Below are 9,903 nucleotides of genomic sequence, written 5' to 3'. Positions count from 1 at the left end.
CTTTTTTTATACATATGTCTTAGTCCATTTTGTCCTACTACAACAAAATTCTTGAGACTGAGGAATACAGAACAGAGATGTATTTTCTCACAGTTCTGGAGGCTAGAAAGTACAAGAGATCAAGGAGCCAGCAGGCTTAACTGCATGCAGAGGAGCCAATCTCTGCTTCCAAGAAGGCGCTTTGAGGCTGTATCCTCCATAAAGGAAGAACTCTATGTCTGCACATGGAAGGACCAAAGGGCTGGATGCTTCTTTATGAAAACCTTAGTCTCATTCCCAAGAGCAACAGCCCTGGTGGCCCAATCATCACTTGAAGACCCATCCTCCCTCTTAATACTACCACATTAGCAACTTCAGAATTCTGTAGAGGATATCTCCAAACCATAGCAATGCACAATTTTTTAAAAATACCATTTGCTAGTAGAAAATAAATACCTTATGTACATTTGCCCTGCTCCATGCCTCCCACCTCCCCTGAATGGCTGCTCAATAGTACTTCCCACTGTCATTGCCATCAGGTCCCATGAGTGGGCACCTATTCATTTATACCTATTTTGCCCCCAATTTTTTTCTTTCTTGTTTCTTTCATCTATAGCCTCAGTGGTAAATTTGCCCTTCACCAGTCTAGAGAGAGAGAGAGAGAGAGAGAGAGAGAGAGAGAGAGAAGAGAGAGGGAAGGAAGAGAGAAAGAGAATAGAGAAATATTTATACATTTTATACCCATTAAGAAATCAGACCCTGTACCAACTAAATAAAAAAGATTTAAAAAGGAAAAAAAAAAAAAAGAAATCAGGGGGCTGGCAAGATAACTCAACAAACTAAAGCTCCTGCTTAGGCAAGTTTAGGTAAGCGCAGGGACTGCAGTTCAATCCCCGACACCACATGCCACTCCAGCCCTGCCCCCAGGATGGGCTGAGGCAGCCTGAGAATAGGAACTCAAGTTTATGTACAGAGATGTACACTGGCTCATCGTTCCCTGGGCATGTCTTCTAGCACAGGGATCCAAGACTGTAGTTCTAAAACACAAAAAACACCCCTAAAAAAATTGTGAACCTTAGGCCGGGGAGATAGCTCCGTAGAATAAGTGCTTGCCTGGCAAGCGCAAGGTCCTGAGTTCAATTCCCCGTCCCACAAAAAAATAAAAAATAAAATTGTGAACCTTTAAAAAAAAAAAAAGGTGTGCTCCAGTGGGTGGCCTGGTGCACACTTGTAATCACAACACTGTGGCAGGCTGAGGCAGGAGAATATCAAGCTCAAGGTTGCTGTGACCAGTTTTGCAACTTTAGCAAGACTCTGTCTCAAAATAAATTTAGACAGGGCTGGGGATGTAGCTCAGTGTGAAGCTTCTGGATTTCATCCCCAGTACCAACACACACACAGACACACACATTTTGTGGCACACAACTGGAAAACTTCAACTGTTCTATTGCTGTAAAAGGCAATTACTAAACCAGGCATGTGGTGCCTATCTGTAATCCCAGCACTTGGTAGGCGGAGGTAGGAGGACAGCTCTCTCACCCCTCTTGGGTGCTAGGAATGGTCTGGAAACAAGCATGGACTTAAAGGCAATTGATTTGGGGATTATCAATTTTTAAAAATAGTATTGACTCCTTATGTACAATGTCTGAGAGTCATGTTTACTTAGGCATGGCTTTGTGCTCTCCTCTGGCTATGTGGGACAAGAACTCAACCCATGTAGGTCTTGGCTTCAGCATCCATTCATGTTCTACCTTCAGAAGGGTGATGGAAGCTGTGGCAGCTCATATGAATGGTGAAAATCATGTCATCCAGGAAAGGCGTGGCAATGGTCACACCAAAACACATCCACCACCTCCTGTCTTTATCACCTTGTCAGCATCTCTCAGGTAAAGGGAAGAGGGTGTGAGGAGTTGGGGAAGTCTCCTTTAGGAGTGGCAGGACCACATGATTTGGCTAATGGAGGTGATTCTGGTGTTAACCAGGTTCCATGGAATTGTGGCCACTGTTGGGGGAAAGACATCATTTAGAAGGCAGGCTCTTCTCGGCAGATGGATGCTGTCCTTGTCCAGCTCCTGGGGGGCACCATTTGGGATCTCAGCCCAGGTGATAGCTTTGGGGTATGAGCTGCTGGTATGTGGAGCCCTCTCAGAGGGTGGTGGGCTTCAGCACTGAGAGGGCTCATAGCATTATTGATGGCTCGGGTCATCATTTAGGTCTTTTATCTTACTCTTCCTTCTCCATACAGCTGGAGCTATAGTTGATGTCAAAGCAGGGGCACTTCTCAGCAATGAATTTCTGAAGCACTGGGCTTTTTTGTTTCACCATATTGCTTGCTGATCTATCCAGAACCAGAGCTCCTTCATGGCTCATCTCTGCTTTGATGCGTCTTCTCTTGCATTTGCAGCAAGCTCTAGGTCAGAGCTCTGAAGAATTGTGCAGCAGCTCCCCTTGTGCTCCTGAAGGGAACTTCTCTGCTTTTAACTCCTGCAAAATGCACTGTTGTAGGTTTCTCCGCAGAATGATTCCTATGGTGCCCTGTGGACACATCTCTCCCCTAGCATGCATAGCTACAGAGGTGACTCTTAAAAAGTTTTTCCTCTTTGTGTGTGCCTAAGGAGAGTCACATGGAGAGAAAACATTCTTTCAGCCTTTCACAGAGAGCAAATTGGCCAAGCAATGGCCATGACTCATCCACATGGCTGACACTGACAAAGGAGCTACAAACTGCTGTACAGGGTTTCAGGGTAAATCCTCAAGGGATTTGACTGACCTTGTCACATACAAAAATTACATTTCTTGTTATACAGATTTTGCTTTATTTTGGTCTTAACCATCCAGCAGAAAAGTATAAAAATGAGGAATAAAAGGAAAGCCATATAATATACTGAGCTGTAAAAGGCTCAAGTCAACAACTTCTGACATTGCCAGGCCCATGGATAACCACTACTATTATGGACTATATTGGATTATTTTGCTGAATTCATGCATCTATAATATTTAAATGGCAATGGAATACCCATTTCTGACAAAACTAAACAAAAAAGGGGATACAAACGAAGGACCATTTTGTGTCTGTATATACAAAATAGTATAGATATACAGCTACTTTCTCTTAGTTCAATGAGAAGAAAGATTTGTACTAATAGTGTTTGTGGACAGGATATCACGACTGTATCTTGTACTATGAATAACCACTATGAAGACAATATGCAATGTATTAATCATTGAAACTGTCCTACTAATTGGTTTTGAAAAAAAAAAAGTAACTGGGCAATTGGCTGACAATTAAAAAAAAAGTTTCTCCTCTTTTTGAAGTTTGCTGTGGTGGAGATAATGCTACTGCCTTTCCAAGAAAAGGATGCCCCACACTGATGACACTGGAAAGGGCATTTACCAGCATGGCTCCACTCGTGAACCATTACAACATTGAAGCTCATGCAGGATAGGCCATACACATCACTGTTTGTCTTCCTACTGGCTGGCTTGCCACTATCGCAAGGGCTGTGTCTCCCAACTTAATGTTTTCACAATCATTATGCTCTCTTGTGTAGCTGTAAGGAATGTCAGGCTCTTGTACATTTCTCTTTTAATTAATCTTAAAGCCAGGCTCTGGCTTTAAAATATTCTCCATGGGCTGGGGAGATCGCTCAGTAGAATAAGCACTTGCCTGGAAAGTACAAGGGCCTGAGTTCAACTCCTGGTTCCTCAAAATCAATCCAATCAATCAATCAATCAATCAATCAATCAAACAAACAAAATATTCTCCTGTCTTGCACCATATTCATCCTTCACTTTTGACCATGATGAAAGCTGTCACACTGTCCATTTAGCAGGAACAGAAATCTGCTGTGAATTCCTGCTGATTTTGTGAGATAACCCCAGCATCTCATGAACAACAGGCTCTGACCTATTTTCTTGATTAATCCAATTTTAGAAATAAGAAATAGTTAAAAATATGGAAATATCAATATACTATGTTAATACTGTAAAATATGAACAGCCTAAATGAACAATTAAAAGAGATTTTCAGAATGGATAAGAAAAATAATGCAAGACTAAGCATATACTACTATAAGAAATCTCATTTAAATATAAAGATCAAGCAGATTAAAAGTGAAGGAGTAGGAGACACAGTATGCAAAAAAATCTCAAACAGCTGCATTAGTTGCAGAAAAAACACATGTAAGAACAAGGAAAATTACCAAGGATAAAGAGGGCAGTAAAGAGGCTGGGCATGGTGGTGTGCACTTATAATCCCAGCACTTGGGAGGCTGAAAACAGAATTACTACAAGTCCAACAAATGTAAAGTAGTGAGACCTGGTAGACCCTGTACTAAATACATTTTTTAAAAAAGAGGGCCATAAGATAAGGTGAAGACATAACAATTTGAACATCAACATACATAAAAGTGGAGTATCAAAATATGTGAGAATGAATGGAACTGCAAGAAATAATTGGAAAATCCATTAGTAGTGTTGGAAATCAACACCTCTTATAATATCTGATAAGTAGGAAGAAAAGCAGCAAATATGTACATAATTGATTACCTCAATTTAATTGACATTAGAGAATATGCCATCCAACAGCAGCAAAAATGTATATTCATCTCAAACGTGTGATAGAACACATTTTAGGTTATCAAATACACTTCAACAAATGTAAAAAAATAAAAACTGTACAAAGTATGTTCTCAGATCACAATGGAATTAAGTTAGAAGTTGGTACCAGAGAAATAGCTGGGAATGTTTGTAGATTAAACTATGTTTTGGTATGACCCATGAATTAAAGAAGAAATTTCAAGAGAAATTTACAAGAATTAAATAAGATGCAACTGATCAAAATAGGTGGGATGTAACAAAACAAAACTTAAAGGGAAATTTTTGTTGTTATAGGTAAGTTACTATGTTTGACCCACAGCCAAGAAGAAAATTAGATTTGCCTTTGAAAGAAGGAAGCATCAAAGATTTTCAGAATGTTTCAAAACACCAGAATAACTGATATCATAATATTATTGCTTTGGTTTAAGTGTCACCCAAAAGTTCGAGTGAGTGGTCATGGGAAATGATATAGAACTTTTAACAAATGGAGCACAGTGGGAACTATTGTGGGTGGCATTGAAGGTTCTACCCTCTGGATTCTTGAGCTCTCCAGAGAGCAGTTACAAAAGAGCAAGGGTGGTCCTACCCAGCTCTCAGGCTTTGGTTTTTTTTTTTTTTTTTTTTTTTTTTTGTTTGTTTGTGGTGGAACCAGGGATTGAACTCAGACCCTTGTACTTGCCAGGGAAGCACTTATTCCACTGAGCTATCTCCCTGGCCCCTATCAGGCTTCTGGTTTCAAGTTGTTAACCTTTCTCCTGCACACACTGTCATCTGCAGTGGAATCCTCACCTGATTCAATGCTATGCTGTTTAGACTCTCAACCCTAAAACTGAGAATCTTTGTAAGTACCCAGTCTTGTATTTCATTACAGTAACAAAAAAGCAGGCTAATATATTCCCTTTCTTAGTTTATTCCCTGGTGGTTTAAGTAGTGAAAATTGCCAAGTGGCAGTTTCAATTTCTAGCTGATACAGTTTGTATCTGGACGTCCCCCGAAAGTCCCAAGTGGTCATAGGAGTTTTTTACAGGACATTTTCTGTGGCTGAAACTAGTGTGTGTGATTGATTCATAGTACATTGCTAGGATTAAGGGTGAATGATTGCTGGATCAGTCCAATGATTGGATTGGCACTTCCCTAATCCCAGGAGATTGGATACCATCTCAGGGACAGAAAGAGATTATCTCTCCCTCCTTTGCTTTTGCTGTCTTCCACTGCCATTATGGTTGCCCCTCTGTGGAGTCAGCCAATTATGGACTGAAACCTACAAACTGTGAGCTAAACCAACTTTTCCCCATTTAACTTTGGGTGCTCAGTAATGAGAAAAATAACTAAGACAACGGACCATTAATTTGCTTCCCTGAATAACTCAAGTTTTTTTTTTTTTTTTTTTTTTTTTTTTTCAGAACTGAGGATTGAACTCAGGCCCTTGCGCTTGCCAGGGAAGCACTTATTCTACTGAGCCATCTTCTCAGCCCTTAACTCAAGTTTTTTAAAACAGGTTTACAAACTGGATTTTAACAGCAATGGGAAGTAGTGAGAAGAAATCCACAAAACTTACAGAAACAACATGAGAAGAAATATAAAGGACTGAAAGGTATGGATAACAAAAATTTCCTTGAAGGAAGCATATGTTACTCCTGAGAAGTTTCTGGTAGGTTTCATCTCCTACCTGATTTATTCATTCTGGTTTCCTTTCCTTGCCTTTCCTAAGCCTGGCTCAAAGCAGAGGCTCAGTCTACCTGACCCTGAGATTTTCTTGGGACAAGGAAGTCCATATACCAATCCCAGGTCTCATTCCAGAATATCACCCATATGTTTGAAGACTGACTGGGCAGAGTCACTGGGAGATGAGAAGTCTTTAAACCAAATAATCCATCTAGATATTTTAAATTAGGTCATAGCAAGGGACCCTGGTTTATCTATGTGCCAAACACCTGCTTCACGCCAGTCCCAACATTTCTGATTAGATGCAACTCCTGGTGATTCTGTATTTACATCTATGGGATGCTGGGATCACAAGGTCAAGGAAAGCCTTCATGTGCCCAAGGACCAAGGTGCTATAAACTCAGAACTAGCTCTGGCCAGGCCTAAAATAGCAAGTACAGGTTTAAAAGAATTTGGTAAAGCATGAGCAGGAGAGGTCCCCTTCAGAAAGCATGGCCGTACATAGGCAAAAGAATAGAACAGCAGCTCTACTTAAAGCTGCAAAGTTAGTATTATTTCATGGAGAACTGAAGGGGCAGTAGGAATATTGACTATTGCGTAGTTGCCTTGGAAGCTCTGATGAAAGAGGCAACTTGCTTTCCCAAGAGGGAAGAACTGAGGTTCTACACAGCTGCTCTCCACCGTTCCTCAATCAACAAGGGCCACATTTGTGGACTGCTACTGCTCCGACTCCTGGTGAATGTTCTCCTTCGCCTGGGACTAGGAGCATATGAACCTCTCTTATCAAACTCTTCCTGCTTGGCCTACTGCCTTGGAAATTTCTTGTAAGATCACTGTACACTCCAAGATCTTCACAAACTCATTAACTACAACTTTCACTCTTTTACCTAGAAAACTTTGGCTTACAAATCCTGGGCCAGAAAATGCTGCTGGATTCCAGCAAGTTCTTTTCCACAGACTTCTTCAAAATTTTCAACTTAGTTTGTCTCAGTTACTCTTCTCTCATTGCTGGGGCACTCAAAATGAAGGAAGGAAAGGTTTATTTAGCTCATAGTTAATGCAGGTTTCAGTACATACTTAACTGGCTCCAAAGAGGAGCAGCACATGGCAGAGAACCACCTTTCATGACAGTGGCCAAAAGCAAGAGCAAAGGTAAGGCCAATAGCTCAGGCAGCTAGTCCTTCCTTACACTGTAATGTAAATTACCTACCCTAGAGCAGGTGCAGCATCCATACCCATAATAATCAATCACAAACTCCAGGAGCTGCCCCATGACTGCATGAGGCTTTGGGGAACACCTGTACACCAACCATACTATAGTTCAACTTCTTGCTTCTGATTTGCTCTTTGCCACCAATTAATATGACTTGACATTTTGTATTCCAATTCTAACAATGGCCTCTCCAGTTCTTTCAGATTTCCACTGAAAAGGCAGTTTAACCCTGTGGCCTCTTCAACAACCTGGGCCTTGTCATAACAATTGGTTGACTGGGGCTGGGGAGATGGCTTAGTGGAATAAGTGCTTCCCTGGCAAGCGCAAGGGCCTGAGTTCAATCCCCGGTTCCACAAAAAAGAAAAGAAAAGAAAAGAAAAGAAACAATTGGTTGACTGGTGCACTGCTCAAGGGTAACTTGAAGGTCATGCTTTTCATTGCTAGAAGTGATCATTATGCTGAGCGCAGTTGCCACCTTTTCCCAAGTTCTGGTCACCTCCTTGGTCTGGTGCTCCTGGTGGGTGGGTCATTTCCACTGGATGAATTCAGGGTAGATGGATGTTGAGTAGGAAGTGGGAGGAAATGAGCCTGGACTCCAACTGGCACAGCTGTGGACTCAGAATTTCTGGGGCCTCTCCTGTATTCTTTTTATTTATTTATTTTTCAACAAATAATACACTGCATATATTCTTCTTAGTGGCTAATTGCTGTACAAGATGCGGACTTGTGATCCTATTTACAAACTCCATCAGAACAAATCATTCTATTCATTAACAGAATGTAACTATATATCTATCCCAACCACTTTGAATACACAGGTACAAAATGGACATTCATCTGTATACCCCATTTTTTCTAAGTTCCGTTATTGAATATTATAGGTGTGTAAACTCAGCAAAATATTCTAAAAGAGTCCAGTAGCCCATAATAGCATTGGGTCTTCTGTTTAACTGGCAATGTCAGAAATTATTGACCTGAGTCCCCCACAGCTCAACTTAACAGCATGGCTTTATTTCTTATAATTTCGTCTTCATACTTTTCTGCTGGATGGTTAAGACCAAGGTAAAGTCTCCTGTATTCTTTTACTCCTCCTTGTACATGGTCATATTTCTCTTGGCTTAGACTCTAGCTAGCAGGATTCCTTTTGCTTGCTTGTTTGTTTTCTCATTTCAATTTTCATGTCATTGCTATGAATTTATTAAAGAAAATTTGTAATACAGATCCAACAAATCAACCTTTTGTATTCTCGTTTATTGGTTCTTTAGAATCTAAGTAGCTACCAAAAATATTTTAGCTTATATTTTTATTTTGAAGTTAAATACTGATTAACTGAATGAAAATAACCTGGTAAAATGAAACATTGTTTAATATGCTAGTGTGTATTGGGATGCCTCTTCTTCTGGAGGTGTTTTCTAGGTTTCTCTCTTCTGGTGGCTTCCTAATTTCAACAACATACAATTAAAATAACTTTTAGTACCCTAAAAGTCATTGCAACCATGAAGACAACAATATGAATGTATTAATTATTGAAACTGTGCTAGTAATTGGTTTTGAAACTGTCTCATTGCTGTTTCTCAATAAAATTATTTTTAAAAAAGTCATTGCAGACAGTCCCTAACTTAAAATGGTTGAACTTAATGGTTTTTGACTTTATGATAATGTGAAATTGCTATACATTCAGTAGAAAGCATATTACACAATTTGAATCTCCCTTGCTTTAGGCAGTGGGATACTCTCTTGTGATGCTAGGGTAGGGTGGTGAGCTGCAACTCCCATTCAGCCATAGGGTCAACATACTCTGCACTGCATCGCTAAGCTATGATGTGCAGTAGGTTCTATGTGTGAAATGCATTTTCCATTTCCAATATTTTTCACTTATGATTAGCACATCAGGATGTAACTCCATGACAGGGTGAGGGCACCCTCCTATCTCCTAACATCACATGCCACTGTCCTCCATGTTAATCACTCTGTAACATACTGATCTGAAAACACACTAAGATTGCTTTTGATTGCTATTTGCTTTGTTAGGCTCCTAAAGTGCCTGGATCCTATTAATAACTTGAGCCTCATTCATACACACACCCATTGATCAGCAGTCCTATAGGCTGTGCCTCCAAAATAGATCCCAAATTCTTTTTTTTTTGTTTTTTTTTGGTGGAACTGGGGATTGAACTCAGGCCCTTGCGCTTGCCAGGCAAGCACTTATTCTACTGAGCTATCTCCCTGGCCCCCTCAACAAGAATCTTTAAATTCCTTAGCTAAAATTGTCCTTCAAAGCCACTGAATTCTCCATGATCTTCTTACAGCTAACCTAGCGGGAATTATGATAAGAAGCATCAGACTTATAAGTAACCTCCACCAACAGAGGGGTCTACGAGCTAAATGGGTACAATCACTATTCCAATCCCTTAACAGCAGTTTCTAGAAGCGGCTCTTTCCCCAAA

The 9,903-nt window shown here is 40.4% G+C and overlaps 1 pseudogene; it reads right to left on the bottom strand.

Annotated features, from left to right (window-relative positions):
* LOC101563986 overlaps nucleotides 1-9,903 on the bottom strand; it is a 13,253-nt pseudogene that overhangs the window by 2,860 nt on the left and 490 nt on the right.

Source organism: Octodon degus, unplaced genomic scaffold (assembly GCF_000260255.1).
Source record: "Octodon degus isolate 3935 unplaced genomic scaffold, OctDeg1.0 scaffold00013, whole genome shotgun sequence".
Classification (NCBI taxonomy): Eukaryota; Metazoa; Chordata; class Mammalia; order Rodentia; family Octodontidae; genus Octodon; species Octodon degus.
The sequence above is the reverse complement of the archived record's forward strand: the minus strand, read 5'-3'. Positions and strand labels throughout refer to the sequence as shown.